This window comes from Branchiostoma floridae, chromosome 11 (assembly GCF_000003815.2).
Source record: "Branchiostoma floridae strain S238N-H82 chromosome 11, Bfl_VNyyK, whole genome shotgun sequence".
Taxonomy (NCBI): domain Eukaryota; kingdom Metazoa; phylum Chordata; class Leptocardii; order Amphioxiformes; family Branchiostomatidae; genus Branchiostoma; species Branchiostoma floridae.
In genome coordinates, this window is record NC_049989.1 from 3,001,787 (window position 1) to 3,021,414 (window position 19,628).

At 41.8% G+C, this 19,628-nt stretch overlaps 1 protein-coding gene across 2 annotated transcripts in view; it reads right to left on the reverse strand.

Moving 5' to 3' along the window:
- LOC118425708 (potassium voltage-gated channel protein Shal-like) overlaps positions 1-19,628 on the reverse strand; it is a 34,410-nt gene that overhangs the window by 2,948 nt on the left and 11,834 nt on the right. Inside the window, exon 2 of one of the 2 annotated variants that reach the window (XM_035834748.1) lies at positions 171-792. The gene's annotated coding sequence lies outside the window, so the exon portion shown is untranslated. Of the gene's footprint in view, positions 1-170; positions 928-19,628 lie in introns of those variants that run through there. The other variant, XM_035834749.1, reaches the window with a different exon arrangement.

Here is a 19,628-nt window from a genome sequence, read left to right on the forward strand (position 1 = left end):
CAAAAGATGCAACGTGAGGTGTCCTCTACATGTATTTCTGTCACTGTATGTCTAAATGTTTTACAGCAGCTTCACACATCGCAGGAAAATCTATCTGTGATTTGGTTAGGCTTAATATTTACATAAAAATTAGTTTTATGTACCATGCAAGGGAACAGTCAAACACTCACCTTCTTAAACTCTGGGTGGTTTCACCTTCCCACTGTGATCGTCATGCTCCTATGTCCGAAGGGGTATTTCTTCATTTCATGAATTTGACAGAACAAGAAGACAGACTAACAGCATTCGCTGGTTAAGACTGGACAGGCAGAATATTGCATTTGGGCCCACGCATTGGAAGCTGACTCATCTCCATTATTCTCTTCGCGGGAAGTTGAGGCGTCGTTATCGAAACCCGGTGACGCGTCTAGATCAGCAGACTTTTGAGATTCCTTCCTTTGGTTAAAAATCTCACTTTCAAGCTACAGTAATCCATGCAATTACCACTTCAGGGTTGCTGATTGAGGCACTTGTACTCGGGAAGCTCGTCGACGTCAGGCATCCGGGCCTGCGGGTGATTCAGGAACGTATCTGTAGCGAAGACCCGGCTAGTTCTGTCCTAGAGTGCGCAGATAACGTAATGATAAATGTCCCTCTGTGCAGTGCGATCTTCTAGATGACAGGTCTTGTCACATGGCCACGAACTAATGATGTCGGGGTGCGCACTCGTAATCACGTCTTGGCACGGTTTTGCTTTTACTCCGCTGCACTGGAACCACCCATCTGCATGATTGATGAACGCAACGATTGTCCCTAAGGGTAGAAACAACGTGGCATAATAAATAAGGATCTGAGGCGGTTCAATCAGTTAGATGTGTGGCGTAAAGATCTGTGAACTACTTCCATTGTGTACACCCCTACTCTATTTAGGGGCAACCGGACTGCGACCTAAGATTTGACATTGCTCTCAATGAATTTCATAGATATAGAAAAATCAATCTTCTTACGCTTATGTTTTCTTGCTTTTCAGTCATACTTTTACATGATATTCCAATTATGAAGCCAAGGGTCACACAAATTCACCTGAGGTTGCAAAGAGGTTGCAGCGTTAACGCCGTCAATCTATCACTTATACCCCTGTCACATTATCCACGATCTTCGGGCGTATCGATGGAAGATCGGCCATATCTAAGATCGACTAAGGGCTCCGCGTATTTTTCACCTGAAAACCGCCCCTGTTACATATAAGCCATACTTTTTTTTACAATTGTTGTATGATTAATTTATTATCATAAGCGAAGCTCGTGCGATTGCCGCAGAATCGTCGTCCGATCGATTTTCGCGTAATGTGACAGGAGTATTAACTATTATGTGCAACCTAGTTTTAAACAACATTAACACAAAACCCACCCGCCTGCATCTCCATAAACATAATCCTTCCGCACATATTCTTTCTCATGAATAATTTTCCGTTGGAGTACGTAACTCATCAGAATATCCCACTTGTTGGCCTACTTGGCTGGTGATTGCACATGTCGCGTGCTGCCAATCTGGGCATCATTGATTGGGGACATCATGCAAGCCTATAAATCTGGTGATTTGGGGTCACACAAAAAAGAGGGGCAATCAGATCAAGAAATCGGATCTCACCCTAAGAATGTGTAATTAGGCCACAGCAATTCATTTCCTTGTTTTTCTGACATTTCAATGTAAAACATAAAAGCAAGCAATTAAGATGAGAATAGAGCATGCATCGATGAACGCAATGTAACCTTTTGTATTGTTGATTTTATATTGTTCAGTCATCAGGATTACCCCTGACTATATGTCTTTCTATACAGCCGAATAAATCAAATCAAGGCTGGAAGGAAAACGTTTATTTTCTTCTTTGTGATTCAGGACAAAGTGTCTCGCGGCACATCACGTCCTATGAACGGCACATCTTGCTTTACATATATTCACTCATTTAAACTCTGGACCAATAAGGAAATTTGCGTTGCCTTATGTGCATGTGTGCATCCAAACACACTTTTTGATTAGATTATCCCATGGTGTGGACCGTATGCTATTCTTTTTCGGCGTGAATCTTTTACTCGCTGAAATGATGAATCTTACATTGGACCTGGCGCCTGTCACAGAACCGTGCAATTGGCAGTCAGGAGCCACCTGTCGCTGGTGTGACACGTGTGTGTGCTTGATGGAGGTAATTTTGGATGGATGGGCTTTCTTTGACCCAGATATCTTGAACAAGAACCGTGCAATTGCCAGTCAGGAACCACCTGTCGTTGGTATGGCACGTGTGTGTGTGCTTGATGGAGGCAATTTCGGATGGGTGGGCTTTCATTGACCCAGATATTTTGAACGAGAACATGGCAAGCTGCCGCGTGAAATTAGTTTTAGATTGGAAATTCGGGGTGACGTGCATTTAACCACCAGATCAGAACTTCACATCACATCAGTCTGTCAATCGACCTACATTTTCATGGCATAACGCCTACGAGAGAGACTTAAACTGTCAAAGATATCCGCCTTCTAAAGAGCTATAAATACTACAAAATCTGGCAGTTAATCATTGCAAAGTGGGGCAATTAAGGCCGGGAGTTTAGTAAGCACTGCTAATGGCTCCTGCAGGGGCCGGTTTTGTGTACTGAGGTGTGCATAGTAAGAGCCTTGTGCCAATTAAGCGGCAGTAATCCCTGTCCACGTGTGCACTAGCCACCGACTTAGGTGCAAATTGCTGTCTTTGATAACGTTATTCCGTAATAGAGGTAGGCATGGGTGTAATTAGGATTGTGGCACCAGTGTGTGACGTAACTGGTAGAAGTATTGGGCTCGGAACCTTGATGTCCCGAGTTCGATACCTGCCGTGCCCCCGAAGTTGTGCCCCTGGGAAAGGCACTGTACACGACCTCTGAGAAATCGGTCGGGGAGGTAAAAGGCGACCCTTACCTTATGTCTATACTTTGTATGTGGCACTGTTAAAGTAACTAACCTGAGTGCAGTGTCACATTGACACTATCCTCGTCTGTCCAAAACTTAAGCAAAAAAAAAAAGATCTAAATACCCGTTTGCTTCTCATCGATGATTATACATCATCATCATCATATCATTTATACAATTATATATAAGATATGTCACGCTTCAGAAAAGTTAATTCTATCACACAAACATCATTCTATTTTCCTTATTTCATACTAATAGCTACCATAGTTTACCTTTTACACAGAAAAGTGCCTGGTAATGATATCGATCCACGTCATGAATATTTAGTGCTCGTAGGGATAAGAGGTGCAGTCAACCATTTCCTGTGTGCAGACGGACTTGCAAGGGAGTTTAGTCTTCCTGTTTCGTATAACTTATTTTGGAATTCAGCGTATGTATTTTATGTACTGTGTACCAATAGATAATTTGGTTATAACTGAATATCATATTTGTTGTCCACAAATGATGATGAAGTGATGATGGCAAATGTATTCAGAATTCTCTATTATGATATAAACTTGCATGCAGGGACGATATATTGAAGATCTAAAAAATTGTGTGTTAATGTAACTTACGTGTGTCGTTAAAAACAGTACTTTAGATTTTTACGACACTAGTTACCACAAATAAGGAATTTAAGTTTGCAGATCTTGAGATACTGTGTCCAAGATCAAAGGCATAAAGGCGCGGTCACATTCGACGTAGGTTGTTGTATGGTTTTGATGCAGTATACGATTTTCAAGCAGGCTGTGACAGAACTAGCCGTCGACAAGGCTCTACGTAGCCTCTTGCAAGACTCTTGCAGGACACATGGCGGGCTATCTTACCGTCAGTTTACGATCGTACGATCGCATGGTGTATTTCAGTAAGGTGCGAGCACAGTGTATTGCATAATCATTCATTCAGCAATCTGAAAACGCATGGAAGCCCGTGGACTTTTCTAATGGCACCCAGTTCGCCACTGGATCTGCTTTCAATCCCGCTGACCCTGTACATATGTACATGTCATGAAAGCATTTATCTAAACCGGTGTGACAGCGTTCTCGCCCCCCCGTGATATCGCCCCCCCGGGGGCAAAATCACTAGTGTTTTCGCCCCCCCGGGGCAGGATCACTAGCGATTTCGCCCCCCCATCTCGCCCCCCTCTGGTGATTTCGCCCCCCCTCCCAGGGCGAAATCGCTAGTGATATCGGCCCCCCCCCGGGGGGAAATCCCTAGTGATACCGCCCCCCCCCCTCCTCCGGGGCGGAAATCGCTAGGGATTTCGCCCCCCCCCCCCCCCCGGGGCGAAATCGCTAGTGTTTTCGCCCCCCCTTCCCTTCCATGTGTATTTACCTGTTAGTATTCTAACAGCAGAGGAACAGGTGCGCATAGCTGTTAATGAGAAGTGTGTATTTACCTGTTAGTTTTCTAACAGCACAGGAACAGGTGTGCTTACCTGTACATGTATGTTGATAAGGATGTATTTAGCTGTTAGTTTTGAACATCGCAATTTGTTTCAACTCATAGACAGGTGTGTATACCTCTGTGCTGATTGGGAAATATTTACCAGTTTTGTTACAACTCAGCAACAGGTGTGTTGATATGCATATGTTAATATACGTTAGTGATGTTAATAAAAGTCACCATAAATTCACAACAAAAATGTATCTGTTTTATTTCAATGCAAAGTGTGCTTGCACCCAACCAGGTAGGATCTATATATATATAGATACCAGGTAACACACTATATACGTTACATCCAAGTACCATATTGTTCCTGGTAGCTCGATTAATATGCAGTAACAAGCTGCAAGTTAAGTATCTTAAGACTATGTAAAAAAGTAGGTAAATATATACAAAAGTATATATACATATATATATATATATATATATATATATACAAAAGTAGTTAACCAGACAGTGCTAATCTTTATCACAGCAATAGGATTAAGATTCAGCCGAACACTCTAGAAAACGGGAAGGATATCCCTAGGGGGGGCGAAAACGCTGGGATGGGGGGGGGGCGAAAACGCCAGAGGGGGGCGAAAACGCTAGCGATCTCGCCCCCGGGGGGGGGGGGCGAGATCGCGGGGGGGGCGAGATCGCTGTCACACCGGCACAATGGCTACTTAACGTCGGAGATGTTGTTTACTACTTTAGTATATTGTTTCTTATTGTATATATACGGTTTTTATGTTGTAAATTTCAACGCTATTCAGGCTGCTATTTTGTCTGCTATGTTGAAATCAATAAAGGATGATGATGATGATAAACGTCTCCAAAGGCCAGCACAACACGTTTCCAACCAGGGCCATTACCCCTGTGACATAGCGGTAATTGGACGCATTAGCAGTACCAGAGGCGGCATATACCCTGCGGACTCTCATGGTCAACCCGCGGGTTAATGTTTAATACAGGACGGTGAATCCTCTCGCTACAACGGGCTGTGACGGTAATGAAAACATGCAGGGAGAGGATTTACAGGCATTACTGTCACATTGCCATTAATCCACCTCAAGGCAAGAAATTAGTGGCGAGATTAAAGAACGCAATTACAGAGCACTGTTGGGTTAGCTTATAGCCTGTGCATCAAATACTAGTACATCGCGAATGCTGAGCATCTGCGTCAGAGAGACTGATGTTTATCCGCTCTTTAGTGCCTACGCTGATAGAAACCAGCCTATCAGAAGAAAATAAACGCCATATGCGGCACCAAAACTCCGCCATTGCCCCTAACACCACCATGTAACTAGAGCAGCTACATTTGACAGATTAATCAACGAATTTCGGAATATTATCATATAAAACTGGTTAAACACTTTGTGTATTTTGTTGTCCTCACAGCCATACTTTTACATTTTAAATGGCCTTCCAAGTTTAAAATCAAGGCTCACTAATCTTTTTATTTAGGTCGCAGCAATGTCACAGTGCGATCGCCTTCTTGTAGAGTGGGGGCATTATGTATAAATGCAGCAAATAAGATATCCCAACGCGGTGACCGGGCCCACGAAGAAATCAGTTATTTCCTGTAGTAATAGAATATCTCCATGACTTCTTACCCTGTCTTGATAGATCGGACGAGAATCATCGGCACCATCAGTGACTCATCACTGCCATGGCAGCAGCGGCGGTCGTAATTGGAAGTCGTAAATGTGTCGTGTATTACCGCCCTACCGATCACGATCCCAGCTAGCAACCTGTGATAACTGAACACACAGCGATGCGGTATGTGATTTGTAAAAGTCAAATCTGCGCTAGTTCCAACAGCGGAACAGTCACGCATCGTGCTGACTTTGAAAATTTTACGACGGTACATGACGTTGAATTGGTGATTGACCCCGTTGCGAATTGTGTACGGTGATCCATTATTAAAAATAATGCAGACAACGCAGCGATGATTGACCTCGTTGCACATTTTAATAGTGATCCATTAAAAATCATCAATAAAACGCATTGAAGATTGACCCCATTGCGCGTTATGAATGGTGAGCCGTTAAAAATCATCAATACAACACCGTGTCGACATCATTGGGGTGTTATGATTCGAGCCTGCGGCTCAAAAGATAACACCTGTGACAAGTTTTGATACATTGTAGCTGTCTAAGTAGGGTCTTGCAAGTTTAGGTAGATCTGCACGTGTTCGGTCTAGATCTGTCAAAGAGGGGTGATTATTATAAGTCATTACTTGGACGGCCTAGATATGTAAGAATTTAGTTCTGGACTCCCCGTTGCACGTTTGAGTCACAACAAGAAATCGAAGATCGTGCCTCCGTGGAACATCTAGAGTTTTATTTTCGGGAATTTCCTTTTGTAATCATTATTGTGAATTTCTCGATAATTTTGAGTACGCATATCCCTGCCAGCCTGCGGGGCTAACTTTGGAGATGGTCTAAGCCAACTTTTCTGAAAATCGCAGTAAGCTTTTGCTTGCCATAGTTCTTAGTATCATTATAGCATAGTTTGGAAATAACAACTACATACATCTTAAGTCCAATAACAAGTAAATGGCTGTGTATATAACATGGTATGTTTTCCATTTGTTTAGGGATAATGATTACATAGCAATGGAGAGATTTGTATATTATGTCCCTAGCTATCCCCAGTGTCATGGTGTCTACAGCTGCGTGACAAAAATGCTGTGCCACAGAGAAGCCATCACTGCCACACATTTAGCAGTCATTGCCGATGATGCGCATTAACTTCCGATGTAACCGTTGATGGAACGGAGATGATGGGTACGTCTGCAGTCTGTGCCATTGCCGTGTCTCGTGGCAGTAGATGTATGACTGTTTGAAATGCTCCTGTTGTGTAATAGTCGACTCATTTCCTGCAAAAATGTCTGTCTGTACAGACACCATTTCGAAAATGTCTTTCATCAGAGGATGTGGCCGCTCTGAGACCAGAATCTATACACATTACTCAATAAATGTCGTAGGCTAAGAAACCCCTACCTTCTTTCATCAGAGTCTGTGACCGCTGTGCGACCAGAAACTATACAGATCACTAAATGAATTCCATAGTCAAAGAACAAATAGTTCTGTTTTGTTGTCTTTTTAGTCATATTTTACATCGTGCGCCATATGGCAAATATAAGACTCACAGTCTCAGAAACCCAAGTTGGTCGCTGAAAGGTCACTCAGCAATCTTCGTCTAGTGGAAAGGAGGTACCAGTTACTCATTCCACGTAGCCTTAAGTCTATTCCCTAATGTTTATTCTTATCATGCTTTCATCACAAGTAGGCTGTTAAGAAAGAAAAAAAACTACATACTTCGGCCACCAGAATCACGTCATCCAATTGGGCACTTCCTAGTACACTTACTTGTACTATGCATGCACTGTATTTCCATAAAGAGAGTTCTAGCTGTAAAACTTCTGACGAACTTGCGCCATCGCGGAAGGACTAATGTGGCGATATGGCCTGTCTCATAGTGACGTTCTTCATCATCGTAGTCCTGCGTCCAAGACATACGTTCTGTCCTCTCATTTCGGTCCAAGAAGTACATGATAGAGCTCTTTTAGTTTTAAGTTATCCCATTTTCCATGTGACCTATTTTCTTTGCTTATCTATCTCCGCCACACCTGACTCTATACCCATTTACAGGTAGAACTCGTTGTATACTTTTTTTATCGTGTGTGAATAAACTAAGCATTGATTTGAGCTGTCCGTAATCACATTCCAAAGCTATCGTTGTGCATACACGATAAGCTTTACTTTATGACACTCTCCCATAACATCTGCGGTAAAAGCCCTAATGATTGACTTATACGCTGTAGGCTGATTTTAAAATGCAAGTACACCGCTGTGAATAATATCGTGAAAGATAACTGTTATCATTACAGAGCTGCGAAAGATAAAATCAGGCTGCGCGCACAGTAGCAGATAATAACGCATGAAGAATTTCCACTCGATGGAGCGTGCTACGTCAAATCCATCTCTGGGATCTAGGTGCAATTAGGGAAATACATAATGATAAAGACGGCTTATTGCTGTTGGAAAGAAAGTTCAATCTGGTTAATAGCTAACGTGCTCATGAATTAGATGTAGTTGTATATCTAAAGTATTGTCGTTTTCTTTTGATTAGACTTAAAAGGGAACAACGAGAAGCTTATCTAGTATGAACCAAATCAGAGTAATAAAAGAGTTCAAATATATAACCACTCCATAAAGTATTCAAAGTTAACTAGTATTTTAGGCAATGCTTAATTGTGGTTCATTATTCATATAAAGACGGTTTGATTGACATTACACGTGTCCTACCACTTCCTGTGACTTCCTGTCACGGCTATCTATGTTGATGGCCGTCACTAGTAGAAAAAAATACAAACAGTACGTCTACGTAGATCAGAAGGCGCCTCTTTTATGACCTGGACTGATTAAAGACTAGGTCTACCACCCCTAACCTGTACTTCCTGCCACTTCATCAAGTCTGAAGTTTGTGGCAATCTTCGCATATATGTTCTTCCTGCCACTCAAAGTCGCAAAAACACACACCAACCCATACTTAATACTTGTACACACCGAAATCCTAGATGCTGTGCAATGAGTCAATGATTGTTCAGATCTCCACGACGAGGGGGAGTAAAATAAAGAAAGCAATGAACTGCTGATGAATGAATACAGCACCATCAGCTAATATTTCTTTGACATAAGAAAACAGTATAAGCTATATAGCTAGAAAATACGCGAAATATTCGAACTTTACTGTTTAACAGAAATTTATGTGTGTTACTAATAAAATGACACAGGTCATGTAGCGTATAACAATAGCATAGGTCTCAGTGTCACTGACGAAAGATGGATGATGCCATCTGAAACGTCTGACTCTGACCGTTTCCAAAATCATATCCGGTTGCTTCAGTATCTGCTTTTTGGCTTATAGCCTAGCCAAGTTTCCTATGTCTCTTCATTATGTATGCTTCCCAAGTCCCTGTAATATCAATAAGCCTTCGGGTACTAACTTTCAAATAAACTTTTTAACTGAAGTTTCCGATTGCAAACATAATGCGTTATCTCCACGGCCTTGGCAATGTCGCAGCAAGTGTGAAAGCCACGGTACTTTCGAGTTATGGTTTGTCAGTAGGCTCATTAAGCGGATTCGGCATGCATGATATGGCTACGAGACGGTCACACTCCATTAGGTGCTGAATCATTTTGATCCGTTAATCGTATAATTGTGCAACACTATCTATATAGTATCATCATAGATATGCAGTGCGCCAGAGAGACGATACGCTAATCCCCGTGCTAAAATTACCTTTGAGTTCTTGCAGCTAATTCAGGAGCTGATTCGGCTGAGATGTGCTTAGTGTGGAACAAATTTCAAACTTGCAGCAATGGGGTTTTTCGTTCTTCGCATGATTAGAGAGGGACGTGAACAAGTAGCAAATGGGTTACGAACTAGCAATATTAATGCCTTGGTAATACCAATGCAAGTCAGTTGTAGGTTTTTCTGTTATCCATATATTTATTGATTACAGTGCAAATAGCGGTCTTATAGTTATACAAAGCAATGACCCCAAAAACATGAAAATAAAACAATCGCGAACTCTATCCGTACAATCAATAATATGTGGTATGTTCTTGATATCCATGCAAACATCGCTAGAAGTGTTCTGTGCGTTACTGTGAAGTGAATAGCGATTGTAAGGTCCACCAGAGATTAATAGCCTACGGTGATGTATGGAGCAAAGCCAAGATTAATAGACTCACTGGGACGGAAAATTAAATTGCGAGGGAACGCATGCATGTGTACGTAAGACAGCTCTCATACCTCATGCCCATTAATATTGTTTGACTTGTATGATATAGCATGTAGCTCCGGGACCTTAGGGTAATCGATGTCGTACTACTGTCAATATAGAAAATAACAGATTTGATACTGCAAAACGATGGATTACGCAAATACGTACTCTCCAAGCAGAGGTTAGGCTCAGGCCCAGCTTTTAAGAATACAAGTTTTTGGAGGCGTTAGAGTAGCACATACGACGTCTGTTAAGAATACAATATGGACAACAGTAAGCTTGTCGTTGACAATGCCTTCGAATTCTAGCCATGAAGTATATACGGACATCACTTGCACGGAAAGCAACCCTAAAACCATTCCCATTACACTTTCGGGATTCGAAGTTGTAACTGTCACCAGGAACCTATGATTCACATTGCAGGTTTTTACAGGTACATTCACAGTAGTAGTTACATAGACATGGATCTAATGCTATCTAGTGGCTCCTAATGTGCCTTGGTGGGAAAGTGACGTACCGATGATCGTGACTGGCTGCTTACATGTATGTATGTCTGACTGTGTCTGCCTGTATGTTGGAATGTATGTATATATGTATGCATGGTATGTATTTATGTTCAGAAAGTCTACTAGCTAGGATAACCCAGGCTCGAAGCGATGGAATATAGTCAATTCTTGTCGTCCAAAATGTATGTATGTATGTCCACGTATGGATTACTTTACAAGACGGCGCTTAACAGCCCACTGTACGCTTCTGGTAATTCTTGGACTTCGTCGACACTCCCTTTTCTCCATAGTTTCTACCAGACTGACTACGCTGGCTACTAGATTGCCAGGGGAGTTTTGCTACCAGAGGAATTGGCCGGCATCTCCGGTGGGGAACCATAAACTTAAGCGTAGACTGACTCCTTTGGCCAGTTTCCTGATTTTTTTTGCCGAATTCTGCGATTCCCGCACCCCAATAGGAACACCTGGTGGAGGTTATTTCCTCTTGACGGCGATTTCTTAGCAACCGTAAAGCAACCTTGCTAAATGAAATATGATGCACCATAAAAAAGTATGATTTACTTACAGACAACTAAACATACGAACCCCAAGATCGCTCTATGAAATTAGTTGAGCTACCTGTGACACAAATTATCGGTATAAGTGGAAAGGGAAGGTAAGTGTAACATGTAACAATATTCGCGTCATATTACTGCTGGTGCGATCATGGATCGACCAGAAAAGTACCAGTACTCCAAAGTGAACAAATCTTACCTGTGACAAGTCCCAAGCTAGCAGTCTTCGTGGCACTGGTTTTACGACCTACACGATTACTTGGCAATAAAAAGCCGAACTATATACGACCTATTGAGTGCCAGAGGTGCTGTCAAACCAACTGGAGCGCCTCAATTCCTTCCGATTGACGTCCCAACCGTTATATCCTCAGATTATGCATAGAAGCGTTCAGATCTAATGCCTCTCAGATTTCTTCGATGGCGCGTTGTGTCTCTGGAATATCAATCATATCATTAGAAATATGTACTGACCTTTCTATAACTTGTACCGTCGTCATTGGTGACATATTGAAGGTTACACACGCTGGCGCCTCTGAATCTACCTACAAGACAGCAACATAAATAAATACATACGTCCGGAACTCAATAATGCATGAACCTGATTATTACTACACCATGTTCAGTCAATGAGTGTCGTTGTCCATTCGTTGTGCATGTGAATTAATTTTCAATTATTTCGGTATGCCGACAACAACAGGGTCATTGTACACGCATCTGTATTCAGTTGCCTAATGACATCCTGAATTGTTGATAGATTGTATAGCGGTCAACAAAGATATTCTAGATGATCTATTTCAAGGCTACTCATTTTTCTTTCATTGCACACGATGTCTTTTGAGGTATGTCATAGTACATTCACGTCACAGTGAAAAATTAGCGTGCGATTTGTCACAGGAAATGTCACTCTTGTCAACGATGTGATGAGGTCATGAAGCTATGTCATGTTCTTCAAGGGCGATAGACTATCCCTAAGGGTCCACATCTGTGACAGGGTACCGGGGAAATGACATCTAAGGCTGGCAATCAGTTTTGTACGTCAACATATGACCCCAGTGATGGTGTAACTTCATTAGCGTTGCGGTATATTACATTGTTGTCATATCACGGAAGTTCCTCCAAAACCCACTCGATTAATAAAGGAAGAATTAAACTGATTAGGAACCAGGGAAAACTATATTGGCAGTTGCTGTATCAAATAAATGGAGAACGAGTTGCCGTCAGAGGCACAAGCGACCAAGCAATTTGACAGAGCGCTCAACGTGCCGCATGCAGTCAAGTGAGATGCCAGGGTAAGAAGAAAGCTATGCAAATTAAAGTAGTTACTTCTGATGTGCCTGCCCACCTCATTGCTCCCTTATTTTCTTAAAATTTAGTTCAAACAACTATACGGCTACTATAACCTACTGTTGTACTACAGGACAAATTATTGCTTTTTGTCCTTCATTTCAACTCTCTTGACGAATCATCGCCAGTCCTCTTCTGTGAAACGTATTGTGGGTATTTTACGACAATAGACGTCCGCCCTTGCAACTTCAAAGACTTAACGCTTCGAACTTGACGAAATGAAATGCGTTGCTGCCTTTGATGGAATAGAATTGATCGTAGCATCAAAGCTGGCTCACTCTTGGGCAGGAAACGTAACAGTTCTGCACAACCAAGGGAGCTGACGCAAACCGACCTTTTCCTGTACAGGGCGGGCATGTAGCTCTTTGAAAGCCTCATGGATCAGCTTTCAAGTTCATGCATTTTTCAGCTCATGCCGTTTCATTGCTTCTGAAAGTTTGCTTGACTTTTGTGTCCTTTTTTCTTTACAGCCGAGGTAGTGTAATGACATTTTCTCTATCCGCTAACAGGAGAAACCTAAACCTTTCCCTACTTTGCTGAAAGGTCCTGTGGAGAAACTGCAGCACTCAAAGTAATGTAAAGTTGATCCAGGAAGGTCAGTGGTGTCACAAGTATAATAGAACCTACACCACTTCTTGATACTATGATGACATTTGCCCCAACGATGTGAACATGATAGGCCATGAAGTTCACACGTGTATTTTTTTTTACTTTGTGTCGCACATTGGAAATCAAAATTTGACATGAATCTGAATTTGTAGCTTATAATGTACGAAGGAAAGCCGTCGGATGTACAAGGTACCTTGCGGCAGACGGTCCGTGCGCAGAACGACTTAGAAGATGATGCAAATCTTCTTATCAGTCATAGACAGACAGCTAGGAATGAACCTACACAAATCTTTCCGGCCCGAGGTTTGTTAATGGTCATCTAAGTAGACTTTTACTAGCCATGGCTCGTTCCTGATGTCCATAGAATGTCGTCAGGCAGTTTAAAGTTGTGTATTTGATTTCCCTAGCGGGCAAACTTTTGGATGAATTCCAACGGTATCACTAACGTTTTAACTGTGCATCTAACAAATATGAGGTTGTAAACCCAGTGTCAAGAGGTCTGGTTTATGAAAAATAGTTCGGAATTCATGCTCTGTCGCCAAACGATGTCATGGCTACGCCAGCCTCCTCTTTGATGTATTCGCCTCGCGTCTGGTATACGGTGGAGATAACCTTCGGGGTCGCGGATTACTTTGAAGTTGGTAAACTACTTCCATGGCATGACAGAGGTTTTCAAAGTACAATTTTCCTGCACAACGCAGAATTACCGGTGGAAAGCATGTACGTCTCGGGTGCCAGGAAATGGCTACATCTTCTGTTCGCACAATCAGTCAGTCTTTTTAACTCCGGGAAGGAGGGTCATCTCCGGTGAAGATATTGCGGTGTGTTGGATTTGTTCGTATTTTGGTATTTCGGTAGCTGCTGAAGTATCAATGATGCACGGTGATTTTGGGGTATCGTAGCAGGTGATTTGAAATTATAGCATGACAGCCTCATCTTGAAGGTTGTATGGTACAGAAATCAAATCAGCTGCTGGTCGCCTTGTGCAGTTTGCATCCTGGAACTAATTATCTACACTACTCCAAGTAGAGGTTAGACCGCTGTCTTGTTTGCTGACTACTAGTAGTGTTATGATAAGCAACTTCCTAGACATAAATTGAAACAGATCTTAATGAACTTCTTATTCCTGGTAAGGAGAGTAACAAACACATCAGCCCACACGACAAACAACATAATTACTCCACGGAGGTTTGTGTCCTACAGATTCTTGTTTCTTTTACAGTGGCCGATGATGTCGTGCTGGAAAATAATACCCCAATAAATTATGATCAGCCATTTTCGATATTGCAGTAGAACATTACCGGTTCAGTTTTTGTTTAATCTGACATTTGTTCTGTAATACATAGAGTGTATATCGCAATGAAGAATGGATATTGCAATGCTGAGTGCCTTCTACTGTTTGTTGCTGTTTGTTGCTGTAAATACTGCACAGTGGTCTTGATACTTCTCAATCTTCTAGAGTGCTATCTGTATTCAACTGCCACTATCGCTGCTTTCTATGTACAAGCTAGCTAAAAAATCCAATGTTTGCAGACAAAATGGTCTGTCAAAAAATACGCCAAAGTGTCGTCTGGGATGTTTATACTTATGAGATTATGCGGTCGCGTCCAGTAATGGAAAACTTGGCAAAGAGCCACTATCAAAAAGAGTGTGAAAAAATAGTGTTGTTGTAACTTGTAGTTCCCGACGGATACCGGATAAAAGCTCTTTCCTTTGAAAGTATATCAAAACTATTTTTGATGTTTCGCATTGCCATTAGCTAGCTATACATCAGAATCCACTCTCACATAACCTTTACCATTTGTACACACGTCATTGGGGACATGTATGATGTAGCCGTACGTTTTAACATAGACTTTGAAGAATAAAACTTATCATTCGCACTATTTTCTCATTTTGAAATATCTAATGCTCTTTCACTAAACATGAGTATTTTTGCTTTCTTACTTTCTAATTGTCAATAATGGTTTACTTTACACGTTTAATGCATCTACGTAAAACGAAGGGCGATCGTTAATAGTAGTTTGTGTAACAAAGTCGCCTCTGAAGGAGAGACGAAATTGCATTTCGTTTACTGCAAATTGGAACCGCAGGCAGAATGGGTCTGTGGTAAAACTATATGATCTTATGACCTCGTTAAGTTGATGGTCAATACAGAACCATAGCCAGGAGATACTCACTGGCAACGAGAGAAAGTAATAGAAACAAATTATCACAAATACATGTCCGAGGGCTAATTAAAAAATATAAGCATCACATATAGATGTTTCTTAAATTGTCATATAATTAACAATTTGAGATGAAAAAACTTTCGCCTATAAACAGTGACGCAATAACTTAAAAGTCGTTGAAGAAACGCATAACAATCGATGAATTAGTGGTTCGTACAATGAACATCTACGAATAGCGTGACAGCATGTGCATGTACGACTTGTCCTCATTGAAATGTACAAGATGCTGTCGCCAGCCCGTACGTGCGCTAGCTCCCTTCGGTGATATTGGAGGCTGTGTGATGTGGTAACGTTTGAACTGAAAACCGCTATTTTCCACATTTCAAGTATGCAATTCGGTACCACTGCCTGCTGTAGAAAAGTCGAAATTAAGGGACATAGTCATGTTTAGAACACCAATAGACCTCGCCAGATATACGAAAAAAGCAAAGCGTTGCCTCATTGTTTAGCACTGCAAAGTTGGAGACGATAACAACAAAAGAATTGCGATGACTAAGGGTCTCGAACCAATCGTTAGAATCTATATTCACCACCACAAGGCAACATAACAGCCGAAGGGGGAAAATGAGGTTATCCTTGACTATCCTTCAGGTTTGCCTTCAAGGGCTTTCAGGTCCTGAAGCATGACCTCGCTACAGACGAAAAACCATTAATCTAAGCTACACGAAATGTCGATAGTGTAGAGGGTTGCGGCATGATATGGTGCCATGAGCATACAGCATGACAGATAACGCAGAGAAAGACTGACTTAGAGTCCATATGTCCAAAGAGCACTGATCCGTGATTTCAGACAAAAACACAATGGCCTGAGTAATTGTGAAATGACTGCAAGGAAAGTGGATGGGCGTATATGGCAATGCAGAGGTTTGAATTTCTAAACCAAAAACCCACATAACGTTGACCCGAAGACGCAAGACATGCTATGGTATCACTTTCTTTTTGTGGCAGATAGCTTTTGATTTTGATGTGAGGTAGAAGCTTAAAGTGGTTTGTGTTTGGGCCGCCTCAATTGTGTGATTTGAAATTTGTATATTTAACATGAACATTCTGCCAAATCTAGGAAAAAGCATTTGATACCGACAATGTTTGCTTAGGGTAACATCAGGACAGGAAAGGCGAATCAGTGAATATCAGGTTGATACGGGCTTGTACAGGCAATTTGTTACGGTCGAGGATAGAACCTATTAGGTTTTATAGATTGCATAGAAGGTTCAGTATTTGCCGGCTATAGGTATGACAGTATAACAGGAAAAAACAACGCTCTCACATCGACACTCGCAGGTAAAGTTCACTACTGATAATCACTATACGAGAATAAAAAGAGCCGAACATATGTATTAATCAAGGTGGTTTTAGAACCAATGTTTTAGATTAGCATTACAAGTCCTGAAACCATATGGACTGTATCACGCCTGTTCTTAGCTCGGTAGTGCACGGATGTACAACTAAGGCTTTTATTCATTCATTCCTTAGATATATATTGATGAGCGTCTAGTTCAATTAGATTTCTACTAACATAACCCAGACGGCGAGGAGCCCCTGGTGTCAGATGTTAATGAGATGTAACTGAGGTCACAGATGTTAATTGTACGTTCGGTATTTTGACGTGCTGTTGCTGATATTACTTTGACTGACAACCAAACTTTCACTAGATAAACCGCTTTGGCCTTTCCTTGGCGCAAGGCAAACTGTTAGACAGTCTGTGTTCCGCATCTATCTATTTCCATTTGTATATATTGGCAAATATATCATATTGGTACTGCTCACCACAGAGTGACAGGAATTGGAGGTCAGGAAGTATGTGATAGAATCTAGTTAAACTTGGCGGACAGACATTCCAGGTCATTGTGTCATTGAAAAGGGCTACTAATTCCCGGAAAGGTGTTGCTTTTGGTCTGTGTGTGTTTCTGGAGTTATATATTTTGCTTATGCTAGTCACGATCTCCGTTAAGTTCATAAGACGACATGAATAGACACATGTAATGAATTTCAATTCCTTATTTGCATAATTCCTGAACTGGAATTAAGGATCAGACTAGAGAAACTCTACACGGACGTATGAGATCTTAAAAAATCTTATTTGCCTTTTCTGCTTCCCGTTGCATGGAATGATTGATTGTTCCCTGAGCATCTGAATAGCCTAAAAAGTTGCGAAAAACCAATCTGCGGACCAAAGGGGGGATCAGCTCAGTCCAGAGTCAATGGAGGTTTAGAACAGGTCGTACTTACGAATATGATGATGGTCCTGGGACCGTCTCTTTCCCCTCTTTGACGACCATAAACCGGAAGTCATGCCATTTTCAGTCCATTATCCCGCGAAAGTCTCTTAAGACAACCCCATTTGAAAACGTTTCGTACACAGCTGATGGGGTTCTAGGCTTACTAAGGTGCCCATTGTTGACCATAGGCTCACAATGATGGTGGTAAAGACCCATTTTCGTGGAGGGCGACGCAAGCTGTATCTGTACCTCTATGTGTATATATGTGTAGCCGTAAGTAACAGCCCTTTGGCGTAACATATCAGCTTCACACAGCAGCTAGTTTTATTACGCCAAACGACCAGTCACACCCATTTTTCGCAGATCTCATGATCTGCGAAAAATGGGTTGTTTAAAGCAGGCTAATAAGGCTTGTTGGCATCCGTCTGTCTCGGAAGACAATGGTAGGCAGACGGGTTTAAGGCGACCCGTCTGCCTGGCCTGCACTTGGGGTTTGTTTTTTTCAAGGTGAAGGAGGGGTGTGCACGTCCTTCTCCACCCTCTGGTCCACTGGCACACTAGTCCTACAGGGACCTCTCGGGCCTGAGACCAACGCGCTGCCGATCATGCCACGCGGTCCCATAAGGATACTATCTAGGTAATATATGGAAGATCCATATTAAGATACCTTACACAAATTACTCTTTCGGCATTCTGAAGCTTACCTATTTTTCAAAACAGACGTTGGGAATGGAATTGTTCTAAAGTTAACCATACAGCAATAGAATTTGTTTAGAACATGCATGCACACCCTTTCCGTGGTTTAAATGTCATAATAAGAACTATTTGAGAGATAACAGCGGCTGCTTGTTTCAGAATCTGGTCCTCATCTGTAAATGTGTGAGCGCATGTCATCCGGACCTGGCCGGGAAGCAGATCATCAGAAAAACAGTCCTTGTGATTGTATTCTATGAGGAAAGAAGTTCAGTAAAAAAAATGAATAAACTGGCCTATCAGTATTTTTTATAGACTGTAGAGGTTTATTCCTTTAGCAAAGCCATCATATTTCTTTTTCCTTTAAAGTTACTTGATGGAAGAAATATGAGGGCAGTTTCTACCTGCCTTTTTTTATGTCTGCCATATTGTGGGAAAACGCCACACTCTTACTTCTCAACGTCTCAGTGGATACTAAACGTATGGACTCTACCGCAGCAGTATGACATGACTAGTAAAACAATGAATTCAAGTGGGCTTCAACAACGACCTGACACTTTCATTTACTATATGCTTGACCCCGCCTCGATAATGAAGCATCCATCATGCAAGCATTAGATAAGATCTATCGGAAGGCAATAGTCTAGGGAAAACTACGCACGGGTACCCCGAAGGCCTTACTTTGTATCATTCATTACTTGTGAAAAATTCTAACCTCTCCGTTGTATCATAGGCAACACTTAGCTTCCTTCAGTCAATACTGATTATGGTAAAATTCTAATTGGCATCAGGTCTATATGATCTAGCTCCGGGTATGGCTAAACAGTCTTATTTGAGAATGGTAGTCTTTGCCACATAGCGCACATTTGTACGCTGTCTCAGGTCTGTTGCAAAGTTGTTGGGTACGCGTCAACAAGATTACTTTGACTTATGATATTTCATTAGTATTTGCAGGTGACAGGGAGGTTGCCACTGCAGGAGCAAGACATGTGCGTCATTTCCCTGCAAGTAATCCCCTGGGATCTAATCACGAATCTGTGGCAATAAGACAAATTGGGGACGGACGCCTCTTTGTCTGTTGCAAATCTCAACTATCGATATCTCTTAAGGACCCGACCCCAATCACGTTTTTTGTCGATAGATTGTCAAACATCATTTTCCAGTTCACGTGGCTGCTTAAAAGTTTTCCTAAGAACTTTGAGTTTACATCTGACGAGACTGTGGATACCTTTTTGTACCAATCCAACTGAAAATCTACTTCTGAAAATGTAGATTACGTAGATTGA